General features: G+C 44.2%; 1 long non-coding RNA gene across 2 annotated transcripts in view; it reads left to right on the top strand.

The window, feature by feature from the left end:
- The window catches only part of LOC106984258 (uncharacterized), an 88353-nt gene that overhangs the window by 8863 nt on the left and 63659 nt on the right, over positions 1–15831 (top strand). For both annotated transcript variants that reach the window (XR_001431662.3, XR_008298046.1), the window contains exons 2-3: positions 4308–4410; positions 10189–10226. This is a non-coding gene — a long non-coding RNA (uncharacterized LOC106984258). The remainder of the gene's footprint in view (positions 1–4307; positions 4411–10188; positions 10227–15831) is intronic.

Genomic DNA, 15831 nt, shown 5'->3' with positions numbered 1-15831 from the left:
GACTTTCTGGAAGAAAGATTTCTGAAGTGAAGGTTGAGTACAAATTAAATAGGAGAAAGAGTTTCTGAGGTAGAGAGAATAGCATACACGGAAGCTTGAAGGCAGAAGAAAAATAACCATCGGTTCCTCTGAGGACCTGAAAATTCAGTAAACAGAGGACAGACCAACAGGTAAAGACAGATGAGGCCAACCAGTGGACAGGGGCCAGGTAATGTGGGGTTTTGTTATAGGGGTTTGGGTTTTATTTTGGAGGCAGTGGGAGAATATTGAAGTGTTTAGGCTGAGTGATGTAGTCACATGTCTTTTATTTTTTATTTATTTTTTTAATGTTTATTTATTTTTGAGAGAGAGAGCGAGGGAGCACATGTGCGGGTGGAGGAGGGGCAGAGAGAGAATCCCAAGCAGACTCTGTGCTGTCAGCACAGAGCCCGATCGATACAGGGCTTGATCCCACAAACAGTGAGATCATGACCTGAGCCGAAATCGAGAATCGGACGCTTCGCCGACTGAACCACCCCAGCATCCCAGTCATATTTGTCTTGTAAAAGATCACTCTGGTTGTCGCAAAGAGAATGTTTTAAAAAAGCAACGTAGGGGCGCCTGGGTGGCTCAATCGGTTAAGCGTCGGACTTCGGCTCAGGTCATAGTCTCGCGGTTCGTGAGTTCAAGCCCCGCGTCGGGCTCTGTGCTGACAGCTCAGAGCCTGGAGCCTGCTTCGGCTTCTGTGCCTCCCTCTCTCTCTCTGACCCTCCCCCGTTCATGCTCTGTCTCCCTCTGTCTCAAAAAATAAATAAACGTTAAAAAAAATTAAAGAAAATAAAGCAATGTAAAACACATAGTTTTTAAATGATATTGTACTAAATGATCCTAAATGGAAAGTGATAACCCTTCTCCCAGATTTCACGCCCTGGAAATAACCACTTTCAATTACTTTGCTACTTCATCCATTGATTTCCATATTTCTAAATAATGTTCCTATATTACTATTTCTTTTTTAACGGAAGTGTTGTGTCTAAATAAGTACTGCTTTCATATGGTTCTAGAATAAAACACACAGAAAGTTACATAGTAACGAGTACCTCTCCTACGCCCTCCTCCCAGCCTTCTAGCTCCTACCTAACTCCGCTTTTCTCAGGCAACCGCAGTCATTAGTTCTCTGTGCACGTCTATACACAAGAAAATAACAAGATATGTTTACTTGCTCTGCCTTTCCTTTTTTTTCCCACACAAAACGTGGGAGAGTATCTTGTGTCAGTCGTGATAGATAAAGTAGGACGTGTTGCAGTAATAAACAGCCCAAACGTCGAAGTGGCTTCTTTCTCACGCATGTTCCATGGCCATCCTAGGTGCTGTCACATTGTCCCCACCTGCACTGGCGACCCAACAGAGCCTCTGTCATCGGGAGCCGCATGTTTGCAATGCTAAGGGGCAGGGAAGATGACAAATTTCTCACTGGCCCCTACAGCCTTCCTCCCAGAGGTGACCTCTCTCATTTCTGCTCCCATTCATTGACCAGAGCATGTCACAGACCTGGCAGTTTCAAGGGGGCAGGAACGTGCAAACTTACCACCACCCAGGAATCAGAGTTCCAGACACGCTGGCGAGCAGCCCTGACAGTGACCTTTTTTACGTACCGTTCTGCAAATTGCTCTTTTCAGCTAAGAAATAACTGCATCATTTCACGCCCAAATCACCTCCTATGTTTTGCAATTACATTATAAAATGAGGGGTGCCTGGCTGGCTCAGTTGGCAGACTGTGTGACTCTTGATCTCTAGGTCGTGAGTTCGAGCCCCACCTTGGGCACGGAGCCTACCTAAAAAACAATAATACAACTAAAAATAAATAAATAGGGGCTTCTGGGTGACTCAGTTAATCTTCCGACTCAGGCCTCAGGTCATGATCTCACAGATCAGGAGTTCGAGCCCCGCGCTGGGCTCTGCGCTGACAGCTCAGAGCCTGGAGCCTGCTTCTTCCTCTTTCTCTGCCCCTTCCCTGCTCGTGCTCTGTCTGTCTCTCTCAAAAATAAATAAACATTAAAATTACATAAAAAAGAAATATTTCATTAATTATGCCACTTGTGTAGCCAGAGCATCTTTGCTCTTTAATAAAAGCAGATGGACATTTGCATTATTTCTAGTATTTCCTTTACCAAAAATGCTACAGTGAATATTCCCATGTTGTCTTGCGTGCATATAAAGATACCTCCAAGATAATTTCCTGTAAGCGGCAGTGCTGGCTCAAAGAGTGGACAGACACCTTTGTGGTTTTGAGAGGTCAGGCCAGTTCACACTGTTCCCAGCAACGTGTGACAACACGTACGTCCCCACAGCCTTGCCAACGTGTGCCAAAAGCCACCCTTGGGGGAATTCACCAGTCTGACAGGTGAACACATTCTCATTGTACTTTTTCCTTGCGTTTCTCTAACTGTGAATGAGGTTTTCCGCTACTCCTTGATTTTTTAGAATTCAGATGTCTTCTTTTTTTTTTTTTTAATTTTTTATTGCATTTGTTTATTTTTGAGAGACAGAGAGAGACAGCACAAGCCGGAGAGGGACAGAGAGAGAAGGAGACACAGAATCCAAAGCAGGCTCCAGGCTCTGAGCCATCAGCACAGAGCCCGACGCGGGGCTCAAACCCACGGACTATGAGATCATGACCTGAGCCGAAGTCGGACGCTTAGCGGACTGAGCCACTCAGGCGCCCCAGAATTCCGACGTCTTCTAATAATAAACGAGGATTCACTTCATCAATACTATCCCCCCACCTCTTGAGCACACACATACTTCCTCCCCCGCACCCTCTCTGTTCCGTAGTTAATCACCGTCTGGGGTCAATTCAGTAATCAGTTTGCGTTATTATGACAGGTGAGCATAATTAGCTATCCTCCAAGAAGTGTATTATAATCAGATATCCTCTTATATACTCTTTTCCCCCATCCCTGAACTTAATAATTGTTTAAAAAAATTTTTTTTTAATATTTATTTATTTTTGAGCGAGAGAGACAGAGAGCTTGAGTGAAGGAGGGACAGAGAAAGACACACACAGAATCTAAAGCAGGCTTCAGGCTCCGAGCTCTGCACGCAGCCCAGCCCTGGGCTGGAACTCACAAACCATGAGATCATGACCTGAGCCGAAGTCAGACACTTAGACTGAGCCACCCAGGCGCCCCAGTAATTGCTTCTTTGTTTTAACACATATTTTTTTCTACTAATTCTTAAAGTTTTTCTCATTTGCTTCATTAGATTGAGTATGTCCCCATCGGTAGTTTTTCCCAAAGAGCAAATGTAATAAATAATTTATTGATTCCATTTTTTCCCCTGGCAATTTCTTTCCCAAAGCCATATGTCTTTTTTTTTTTTTTAATTTTTTAAATGTTTGATTTTATATTTGAGAGAGAGACAGAGCTTGGACAGGGGAGGAGCAGAGAGACTGAGGCAGAATCCAAAGCAGGCTCCAGGCTTCGAGCCGTCAGCACAGAGCCTGATGCAGGACTCGAACTCAGGAGCAGTGAGAGCATGACCTGAGCCGAAGTCAGACGCTTAACTGACTGAGTCACCCACGTGCCCCTCCAAAGCCATGTGTCTTTTATGTCATCTGGCCTATTTGCTCTTTAAGGCTGTTCTTGGATTCCAAGTCCTCCTATTTCTTGGATTACTCTTTATTTAAGTAGAGCATATCAGTTAGTAACTCCCAGAAAATTGTTTTTCTCTCTTTATTTTTTTAAATGTTTATTTATTTATTTTTTGGAGGTGGAGGGAAGAGAGAGAAGCAGAGAGAGAATCCCAAGCAGTCTCCAATGCTGTCAGCACAGAGCCCGATGCATGGTTCAATCTCACGAACTGAGATCATGACCTGAGCTGAAATCAAGAGTCGCCGTTTAACTGACTGAGCCACTCAGGCGCCCCTGTTTTTCTCTCTTTAATGCCTTTCTTCTGACCTTAGCTTTGATATAGAACTAGTGTGACATTCTTGCATAAAGATCATTTCCTTTCCAAATTACGAAGACACTGCCCCAATCAGTGATTGATTTTCTTTCCAAATTATGAAGATACTGCCCCATCAGTATCCAGTGATGTTCTGAAGAAATAACGGTTCAATTCTGAATCTGATTGGTGAAGCGTTTTCTGTACTCCAGGGCCCATTCTTCCTTTTTCCTTTAGTAAAGTCACGTCTAACTTTTAGCCTCACTGGAGATTACACTTCCTAGCCTTCCTTATGGTGCTTTCTAGACAGGGGACCAGGTTCTGGACAGGGGACCAGGCTCTGGCCAGTACAGTGTGAGTTGAAACCGTGTTTTCCATTTCAGGTTATGACCTGGGAAGAATCAGCCTACTTTCCACTTTTCCTTCTTCCCTGTGCTGGGGTGTAGACATAATGGCCCCCTTGAACTCAGAATTGGAAACTAGATGGTAAGGATTCCTGAGCTGGCCTTCCAGCCCTGGACTCAACCTCTGAACTATGACGTTAGTTAGCGATTCATTTCTACTTTGATTATCCACTCCATGTTTCTATCTGTTTCAGATCCTTCCCCCAAACATTGTTCCTTTCTATATGACCTGTTTTTTTCCCTCACTCTGAAAGTTTTAGGATTCATTTTATCCCCCGTGTCCTGAAATGTCATGATTATAACCCCGTCATGGGCCTTTCTAAGTTCAGTGATGCATTTTCAATCAGAATTACTGTGTTTTTCAGTTCTGTGAATTTTTTTTGTCTCATTTCTTCAAGAAGTAGCTCTTTCCCATTTTCTCTGTGGTTTCTCTCTGAAACTTTGCTCATGTAGCGTATGTCATTCCTCATTTCTGTTTGCCTGTCCCATGCTCACTTTCTGGATTTTATCTTTCAACTCTTTTTGGTGTTTTTTGTTTTGTTTTGTTTTAATTTTTTTAATGTTTATTTATTTTTGAGAGAGTGAGAGAGAGAGACAGAGCACGAGCAGGGGAGGGGCAGAGAGAGAGGGAGACACAGACTCTGAAGCAGGCTCCAAGCTCCGAGCTGTCAGCACAGGGCTGACATGGGGCTCGAACTCACAGTCTGCAAGATCATGACCTGAGCCGAAGTCGGATGCTTAGCTGACTGAGCCACCCAGGCGCCCCAGTTTTTGTTTTTGTTTCTTAAGGCTATGTTGTTTTCAGCTTCCAAGAGTTCTGTCTCATTATTCTTTTTAACTCTTTGAAAATATTAAATGTAGGGTGTTGTCTTTCAATGTGTTGTTGTTGTTTTTACTTTATCTTACTTGCGTTGTCTCTCATGTTGGAAGCTTTTTCCAATGTTGGATGGTGTGTGCTATGTGGTTCATATTTAAGAGTGAGGTGTCTCTAGAGGTGCCTGGGTGGCTCAGTCAGTTAAGTGTCCGACTCCTGACCTCGGCTCAGGTCATGATCTCCCAGTTTGTGAGTTTAAGCCCCACACTGGGTTTTGCAATAACAGCTTGGAACCTGCTTGGGATTCTGTCTCTCCCTCTCTCTGCCCTTCCTCTGCTCTCTCGCTCTCTGTCTCTCTCTCTTAAAATAAATAAACTAAAAAAAAAAAAAAAAAGAGTGAAGCAGCTCTAGATACGTTGGCAGGGCTTGTCAACAGAGGGTGACTGGGTGGCAAACAGGTTCTTTTGACAGGCACGCCCAAATGTCCGTTTCCTGATGACTTTTCTCCAGAGCACACTAATTTCTCAAGAGGAGGGTTCTATAGTTTCCTGGTTGGGGGCGGGGGGGGGGACATATATCTCACCCTCGACCCTCGAACTTGTGGAAAGGAGGGACATCACCCCTACACTCCAAACCAGCTTTCATTTGTAAAAGTGTTATTGATTCACTTTAGCAAGTCACTGATTATGACGTATGCATGTTCTGATACACGTGTGTTTATTTATTCATTTAACCAATATTTATAAAGAGTCCTCCACTCTGTGTATGTGTATGTGTTTGAGAGAGAGAGAGATTCGAGAGAGAGAGAGATTCGGGGAGAGAGGGAAAGAGATACTGGGAAGACAAAATTTCTGTCTTGGCTTGCAGCCGATGTGATCACCATGTATGTCCAGGTAATGACTGTGGTAATGAGGACAGCATAGAGGCACCGGGCAGTGCTAGGCAGGGAGGTCATCTGCGGGAAGGAGTCCAGTGGGGAGGGACTCTACTCCTTTCTGCTTATTTCACAGATACCGAGTTTTCTTTCCTGCTTGCCCCGATGATATATTATAGACTAATATGCTTTGATAAAAGCTTTGACATGTCAAGACCCCTATCGGTCATTCATACCTTGGTATTGATTCCATTAACCAGGTAATCAGTTACACTTAACTAAACTGTGGAACGTCAAATGGTAAGAAACAAAGATCTCTAAACGCCGATGTATCTGCGAAAGCTGAATATATCCGCTCGCCTGGAAAGAGTTATGTTGTCCAGGTCTGATGTCCCAGAGCGGACACCAAAAGGACTAGATACAAACAAAAAAAGGAGCAAGCAACAACTAAGGCAGTCTTGTGAGCTCATGTCTCTGGGCGGTGCACAAGGAGGATTGTAAATTCTTCCTTGGGAACGGTCACCTTCCTTCCAGGCACCGCATCACTGAGTCTGGGAAGCTTGGATTCAAATAGGTCCAGGAGGGTTTCTGTAAGATTCTGGTGGGCCCAGAACAGGATTCAGCAGACAGGATTGTTTGAAGATGACTGAAACTTAGCAGGGTTTTCTTGTTGTTTGGTTTTGTTTTTAAACAGGGACCACGTGCTTACAGAAATGTGGAGTGGGCCAGGCAATTTTGCAGGCAGGTGGAGGTTCTCCAGGTGGGACATTCCTGAGTTAGGGAGAGCACTAAGGGGCTTGGAATAAAGGAAGTGGCCTCTGGCAGTGTGAGAGGGATGTAGGGAAGGGAAGCATGCCTGTTTGGAAGAGGAACTTAACAAACTTTGCGGCTTTATCTAGATTCTTAGGGACACCCTCCTCCCCTACTTCTAAAAATCTTCTTTGGGTGATCTTGGCTCCCTTCCATGCAGTAAAGAGCAAGTTGAAAAACTGATTACCATTTAGATGAATCAGAAGGAACTCACCCAGTCCTTTTGGGCAGGTGTACCCATTCAGACACCTTCTTTCTCTCTAGATGGTCTCTTTCCATTGCCTTTCTCTGCCTTGGGTCTTTGTTCTCATTTTCCTATTCCACATTCTCTCTCCCTACTTATTCCCATGTTTTAATTTCCCTGTGCTGCCCAGGATCCACCCCTGTGGACGTTTCCTGAGCTGTACGTTTCCTCTATTACTGTAAGGTCAAGATCCTTCACCTCTATCACCTTTGAACTTCAGGAAATTGTACCAAATGTGGAACAGATTGATGAATGTCTTCATAGATAAAGATCTCTGATAACTTAGTAGAGAGAAAACTGAATATCTTAGCAGAAACATGAGCACGGGATATGAAAAGATCATTTGTAGCAGCAGAAACACAAATGACCAGTAAACATGAAGAAATGTTAAGGATCAGAGGTAGTTCAAACATTGCAAGAGGAAACAACACTACAGTTCAACTTCTTGTCTAGTAGTTGACATAGATGTTAAAAACTTACAGTATGCTAATACCCAACGTTCACGAAGATGGGAGGGAAGGAGCCCTGTCATACTCTACAGATGGGAATACAGAAGTGGCATCATTTCCCAAGACAATAAGTTGGCTTTATTCCACTTCTGTTGAAACATCTTAAAGGTGGGCAAAGAGAGATAATAGCGTATTACACATATGTTTAATTATGTATGTAAATAATAAATTAATATCAGTATGTAATATTGTAAAATTAGCAACAACCTAAGTGTCGAACAGTAGGTTATATTATATAGTTTAATGCCATCTAACCATTAAAATGATGTTATGGAAAATAATGATATTAGAATAATCAAGATATATCAAATGAAAAAGTTTATAAAATTATGTGTATATGTATAGGTAGGTATCACCAAATGACAAAACTAAAACAATTTATTTATTTTTTTTTAAAATTTTTTTTTTGATGTTTATTTATTTTTGAGACAGAGAGAGACAGAGCATGAATGGGGGAGGGGCAGAGAGAGAGGGAGACACAGAATCGGAAGCAGGCTCCAGGCTCTCAGCCATCAGCCCAGAGCCTGACGGGGGGCTCGAACTCACGAACCGTGAGATCGTGACCTGAGCTGAAGTCGGACGCTCAACCGACTGAGCCACCCAGGCGCCCCCAAAACTAAAACAATTTAATAATGAGTTTGATGTCTTTTAGTCAGGAGAAAACAATTCATGGACTGGGGGAGTACAGTACCTCACAAGGAGTGGAGTTCTCTTCCTGAGGGATCTGAGGCAAGAGCAAGTTTTCTAGAACAGTAGAAGAGGCAATGTGGAAATAGAGCAAGAGTGGCTCAGAGACTGTGGATTTCCTTGTAAGGCTAACAAGTGCTATTTTCTAGGATAAGGTGAGCTAAGCTAACGCTGAGTCAGAGGACTGTGATTGGTATACGTTGGGTTTCTTTGGTAGGTGTTTCCTGTTTTCCCTAAGTGCTGACTTAGGTTTATGTTTGTGACGTGGACCAGGCCACTGGAGTGGCCTCCATTTTGTGGGTCCCAGGATACAAATTACCTTGATCAGTATACACACACATGCCACACACACACACACACACACACACACACACACACACACCTGCATGTTAATGGAAAAACAATCAAATGATTGAATACCAAATTATTCAAAATATTAACAGTGGCTATATGTAGGTGATAGAAAACAGATGACCTTTTAAAATTTATCAATGTCTTTTAACTTTGGTATAATGATATGCATTATTTCCAAAGCAAATCAACAACAGTAAAATATTTTCAAGCCAACTAGAATTCAAGTTTCCCTTGGTTCATCCTAGGTGAAGAGTGAGGCAATTATAAGTGGAACAATCACTTACATTTGAAGAGAGGTCCCCAGACCTTAACACAAAGGAAGGAACAAACATTTTTCTTCTGGTTTCATATGATACAGAAGCTCTGTTCCCAAGGGGCAGAAGATACAGAATGACTCTTCCCAAAAGATGAGAATTCCTGATTCTGTTTGAAGAACATAGGATTTCCTTTTTTTTTGTTTGTTTTTAATGTTTATTTATTTTGAGACAGAGAGAAAGAGAGCATGGGCAGGGAAGGGGCAGAGAGAGAGGGAGACACAGAATCCGAAGCAGGCTCCAGGCTCTGAGTTGCAGCACAGAGCCCAACATGGCAGCTTGAACTCACCGGCCGTGAGATCACGATCTGAGCCGAAGTCAGCTGCTCAACCAATTGAGCCACCCAGGTGCCCCAGGACATAAGATTTCTGAGCCTCTGCCGTTTTAGACCATGCTTTATGGGCTGCCATCAGATAAAGCTGATAAGGACGCAGGGCTGATGGTCTCTTGGTTTCTGGAAGAGAGTCTGGGTGAATTTCCAGAGACAGGACTATAATTTTTGTGGTGAAATCACAAGAAGAGAGCTGGGCAGAGACAGAACAGGCTCCCGCAGAAGGGTGGAGATAGATTCTATGTTTCTATTGATCAGTGCTGCCTCCCGAATAGCACCACCACAACCAATTGAAAAGATAATGCTTAGGGGGCCTGGCTGGTTGAGTCCAAGGAGCATGAGACTCTTGATCTCGGGGTTGTGAGTCTGAGCCCCACCTTGGGTATAGAGATTACTTAATTAAATAAATAATTAAACTTAAAAAAAAAAAAGATAACACTGAGTTTATTGCTGACTGTACATTACCTGCCCAGAGAGCTTTGGCAGTGGCTGGAAGGAGGAAAGTAAGGTTGAAACTGATTTAAGATTGGGACTTTGGCTCATGGTGGTTCTTTCACCGCAAGTGACGTGGTGAGGATTGGTTTAGGATCAGGATACAACCATCTAGGATTGGTGAGGATTTTGAGGTGAAGGATTCAAAGAAGCTTAAGGTGCCAAAGTGTCTGTTGATGGTTTCCCCTGAAGAGTTGATGGGTCTCTCAGGAAGTTCCTGTCATGAACAATCCATCCATTTGTCTGAGCAGAGTCTTCTGGAATAAAAAGGCGTGCTAAAGAGGGCGGTGGGATGCTAACGTTAAATTATTGTGGGGAGTTTCAGTCCTCAGCTCCAAAGTTCTGTGTGGGGGATGGTTTCCACTCTCGAATTTAATGTTGAGAATAAGAGTTCTCATTTTTATATATTTTCGCTCATCTTGCTTTCCCAGGTTGGCTGCCTTACCGGGAAGAGAATACATTGACTGTAGTAAGTACATTCACCTGCCATTTGGATTCCTTTTTTTTTAAATTTTTTTTAATGTTTATTTATTTTTGAGACAGAGAGAGACAGCATGAACGGGGGAGGGTCAGAGAGAGAGGGAGACACAGAATCTGAAGCAGGCTCCAGGCTCTGAGCACAGGCTCTGAGCCTCAGCACAGAGCCCGCCACGGGGCTCGAACTCACGGACCGTGAGATCATGACCTGAGCTGAAGTCGGACGCTTAACCGACTGAGCCACCCAGGTGCCCCCATTTGGATTCCTTATATTAGGTGAGCTCTTATACCAATCAGCCCTGTGTTGTTTTTAATATTTACCGTTTCCTAGCATTTCCTGGATGCTGTGCCTTTGGCCAGTTCCAAGCTCTTTATGTAAACCATTTAATCAACAGATTTTCATTAAACATTTACCACGAGTCAGGTTCTGTGCTAAGCATTCTATATTCACCGTTCATTTATTCACTCATTCAACAATTTTTCAACGAATACCTATTCGGTGTCACGCAGAATGCCAGGTGTCCAATAAACAATCATGAACAGGGCACAGCTCCTGTTCGCTGGTAGTTTACGCACCATGAATCTAATCTGCAAAGAAATCCCAAGGGATCTATTGTGTTAATGTTCTTTATGGAGGGGGCTGACTTCCCCGTCTTCCCCGTAGCGTGCCGTGAGCTGGCAGGCGCCGTGCTCAATCTGACTCGGAGGACCCTGCCCTCGGCCTCTGGTGTTTGTTCACCCTGGGCCCGGTCTCTTTGTTGGTTTATGCTCAGGCCCCAAGTTCCAGAGCTGTGGAGCTGAGAGCCTGAACCTAGACCCAGTGCCCTTCCTGGTCTTCGACACGTGGTTCTCAACCCCTTGCTCCTTGGCCGGCCTCCTGTCCCACTGCAGAACTAAATGGGGAACTGCCCCCCCCCTTCCTGGTGCTAAGAAGAGTCAGCAGCCGCCTCTTCCCTCAAGAAGCAGATCAGTTGTCACTTCTAACTTCCTTCGGAGGGAATGCAGTATCCTGTCATTCTGCTCTTGAAGCACGCCCACTGAGAGGCAGACTTGAATGTAAAAAGTAGAAATGATTCAGGGCTGCAGTTCAGCTTTCGTTATATCCCACTGCAAGGTGTTTGAAAGATTGCTATTGTGCTCATCAAGACCAGGGAATACATAAATATTTTTAGTACATAAACTGCGGTGAATTGAGGTTATCCGAGATACATGACTAACATCAGGACTTGTGCTCTGGCGGTGTATTCAGGCAAAAAATACAGGGAAAAGGAAGTCTTTTTATTGGAAAGGATTGATTATTTCGCATACTTCTGAAACAGCATGTATAAAGAGAATGGATGGCCTTTGTTTTTACATTTCAAATATTTGCAAAACATGCTGAGGAATAAAAACGGGATTAAGGAATTGAGAATTGACAAACCCTATCGTCCTGTCCCGCCTGGAAGTCCATAATATGTCTGCACGTCTTTTGTGGGAGCAAAAAGTGGACGAAAGTGGAAATACTGGCCTGTTGGCCACATGAGTGCTAAGTCCTGGTCTGTGCAGGGAGCCCACACCCCAGCCTTTGCTCTCCCCTTCTGAGCTGTGTATCCTTGGGCAGGTTTCCATGTAGCTTTTGTCAGAGCTTTTGTCTGGCCCAGTGTGAAAAAACTTTCTAAAGCCTAAAGACACTTTATATTATACAAATAGCCATTGTGATTGAAAACACAACCAAAATCCCATAGGGAGATTAGTACTAGATAAGAACATACCTGAGATTAGAGAGCCTTATAAGAAAGAAACTATTTACCCAAGGTGAGGATTGCTAAATGCTTAGTAAAGATCATTAACAGGAGAGGGTTTAATTCTCCCAAGTGTTCTTTCATTTTGTCTTTGGAGGGAAGTGTTGTCATTGAACAACTGCTTTCACAAAAGTTCTGAGCTGTTAGTAAGCATAGGCTACATTAAACCCTTCATCCTGCAAATGGGAAAACCAAGAGCCAGGGAGCCTAAGTGGTTCGACTAAGGAGGCCACACTGTAAATTCGTGTCAGGGCTGAATCAAGAATCCAGGCCTCCAGGGGCACCTGGGTGGCTCAGTCAGTTGAGCGTCCAACTTCGGCTCAGGTCATGAACTCGTGGTTCGTGGGTTCGAGCCCCGCATCGGGCTCTCTGCTGTCAGCCTGTCAGTGCAGAGCCTGCTTTGGATCCTCTGTCCCCCACCCCCACCCCCCGCCCCTCCCCCATTTATGCTGTCTCTCTAAAACTAAATTTAAAAAAAGAGAATCCAGGCCTCCAGAGTAGGCCAGGGTTCTTTGTGTGCAGTTCATTTGGTCTTAGCCTCCCTCCGTGTTTACACTTTGGGGTGTCAGGAGCACCCGGGTTCCTGCCCTGATTCTCCTTAGATTATTATGAGTTTCCTCCTGGCTCTCTCCCGCTCACTTCCCTCTTTCTTGTTCCAGCACTACCCTTGCTCTCCCCTCTGCTGCTCCAAATCGGGGCCCAGCCAGGCATGTGTGAGGCACACAATTTTGATTCTCCTTCTCTTCTACTCTCTCCTATCTCTTTTGACCAGAAATCATTCATCTTGTTTCTCAACAAACAAAACAAAACAAAACAAAACACAACTACCTGCCTACTCTCTCTCTCTAAGTAGGCGCATTAACTTTCTAGGTTGCTAAACCCAGCAACCTGTACAAGACCTGTGCCTTCCTTTGATATAGAAGGGCAAAATTTGGCAATTGAGGGGAGAGTGCATTCATTCAAAGGGCTTTAGGCCGTACAGGACCTCAAGGTTTTCCTCCAAGGACTTCGCGTGGGTAGTGCCCACAAAGCACCACCCTACTGTGGATAATTTAAAAAGCATTTGTCCAGGGGCCTCTGGGTGGCTCAGTTGGTTGAGCACCTGACTTCGGCTCAGGTCGTGATCTCACCATTTGTGAGTTCGAGTGCTACTGCTTAGGCTCACTGCTGTCAGCCAAGAGCCCACTTTGGATCCTCTGTCCCCCCTCTCTCTGCCCCTTCCCCATTTGTACCATCTCAAAAATAAATAAACATTTAAATAAATAAGTAAATAAATAAATAAATAAATAGCATTTGTTCATCCCATCACCCATTTGTGATTTCACTTACATAACGTGTTCATTGCACTCCTGATGCGTGCCAGGCCTGGGGCTGCATCCTGGGAATACAGTGGTTCAAGGGCAGACGCCATCCTTGCACCCCCAGTCCTTACGGTTTATCTGGAAAACAGATATTAAGTAATTACAATAAGGTCTGATGAGTGACGGTTCTGAGAGGGGACGTACGGGTGCGCAGGGGACAGAGCAGGAGGACCTAACTCAGCATAGGCGTCCACAAAGCCCTTCTCGAAGGGGTGCCTGAAGGATTCGCAGGACCTGGTGAAAAGGAAAGAGGAGATGGCCGGGGGAGGTCTTAGCGGGAAACTCAGGACAGATTAAGTTCTGAGAGAAGGACAGATTAAGAGCGGGAGAATGCTTGCTCCCAGGTGAAGGGAAGAGGGGAGCACGGCCTCGGACTCCATGCCAAAAAGTTTGGGCTTTGTCCCAAGGTCAGGAGGAGACCATTGCAGTGTTATTTAAGCTGGGAAAGATAGTCAAATTTGCCTTTTTGACCATTAATTCCGGGTGCAATTGGAAAGAATGATGGGGGACAATGGGATACAAGAAGTGGGGCTATCATTACTGCAGGAGAATAATGATGTCCTTGGCTAGGGTAGAGGTGGAAAGCCCCGGGTAGATTTGAGATGCGTATAAATGGCAAAACCTACATGTTTTTGGTAGATGAGCGTGTGTGCACGCTAAGAAAGGGGGAGGAATTGAGAATGATAGTGTCTGTCTTGGGCATCCACTGTGAGGCAAAGGTTGTGAGGCAAAGATGATGAGCTTGTTGGAATTGCACTGGATTAACCTATATCCATGCAGGAAGGGGAACAGGGAGGCGCTAACTAGTGCAGAGAAGGCCAGATCTTGTCTGCATTTACTTATTTGGGGAATTTGCCAGCATTTACTTATGTAATTTTTTTTTAATTCAATCATCAATGTTATAATTTATACATAATAATATATAATTGACTTCTTAGTTATTTTTAATTTTTTAATGTTTATTTATTTTTGAGAGAGAGACAGAGACAGAGTACAAGTGGGGCAGGGGCAGAGAGAGAGAGACACACACAGAATAGGAAGCAGGCTCCAGGCTCTGAGCTGTTAGCACAGAGCCCGACGCAGGGCTCAAACTCACGAACCGCGAGATCATGACCTGAGCCGAGGTCGGATGCTTAACTGATTGAGCCGCCCAGGCGCCCCGACTTCTTAGTTTTTAAATTGTTTTAGGACATACATATTTGGATATCATCCCCTATTAGCATATATAAAGCTCTCATTACTTTGTGCGTGTAAGTTTTATTGGCGTCGAAGGCACATACAGAAAATCACACATAATGGAAATATAGATACAGCTCATTGGGTTTTCACAAAGGTAATTTTACATCTGTGCACCCACCACCTAGTTTACAGACGCCACCAGATCCACCCCCTGCGCCGAATTCCCACGTGCACCTTCCAGTCACTACCCACTGTCTTGGCCTGTAGAACCCTACGTTAATTTGTCCTGTTTTTAAAATTGATATGCATGGAACATATATATGCATGCAATTTTTTGTGTTGGCTCATCCTTTTAAATGTGTGCTATTTCATCGTATGGCTGCACCATAATTTATTGAACGAGTCCCCTCCAGATGGTATTTATGTTGCATCCATCATTTGTCACCACAGACAAGTGCAGCAATGAACTCTTCATAATAGCCTCAAAATAGTACCAGTAGATCAGGGATGTTTTCCAGCTGCAAGTAACATAAGAACCAACTAAAAGCTGCCTGAACAGTAAGGACATTTATTATCTCACTTAGAAGTCTGGAAGGAAGTGGTTCCAGCCCTGATTAAGGTAATGGTCCAGAGCTCTTATTAGGCCGTTTCTTCCCCTCTTTCTCCTCTGCTGCCCACGGGGTGCTGGCTTTTTCCTCTGGGCTGCCTCCCCTCATGGCCCCAGGGTCGCTGCCTTTTGTATTCCTTGTCCTGTGAAATTTCTGTTCATATGTATTTTGCCCATTTTTCGATCAGGCGTTGGGTTTCCTTGGAATTTAATTACTTAAGCTGTTTCATGATTGACTTTGTGTTTTCAACATTCATAGGCTCTTTCAAGTCATTTCCTCCTCATTTCATCACATCTGCTACACTTTAAGCTCAGTAGCTGTTGTAATCAGACCAGTGATCATTTTAATGGCTCACCTGCATTTTTATGTCCTTAATTTACCGTGACTTGTCGTTTGCCTTCACTGCAGAAATGTCTCTCTTTCCGGTCTTCCTTTAACATCCTGAACTCTGAGGGCTTGTACGTTTTTTTTTTGTTTTGTTTTGTTTTTTGTTTTTTTTTAACGTTTATTTATTTTTGAGACAGAGAGAGACAGAGCATGAACGGGGGAGGGTCAGAGAGAGGGAGACACAGAATCCAAAACAGGCTCCAGGCTCTGAGCTGTCAGCACAGAGCCCGACGCGGGGCTCGAACTCACAGACCGCGAGATCATGACCTGAGCCGAAGTCG

This window comes from Acinonyx jubatus, chromosome C2 (genome assembly GCF_027475565.1).
Source record: "Acinonyx jubatus isolate Ajub_Pintada_27869175 chromosome C2, VMU_Ajub_asm_v1.0, whole genome shotgun sequence".
In the NCBI taxonomy this organism is placed as follows: Eukaryota; Metazoa; Chordata; class Mammalia; order Carnivora; family Felidae; genus Acinonyx; species Acinonyx jubatus.
This window is presented reverse-complemented; position numbering and strand designations above follow the sequence as displayed.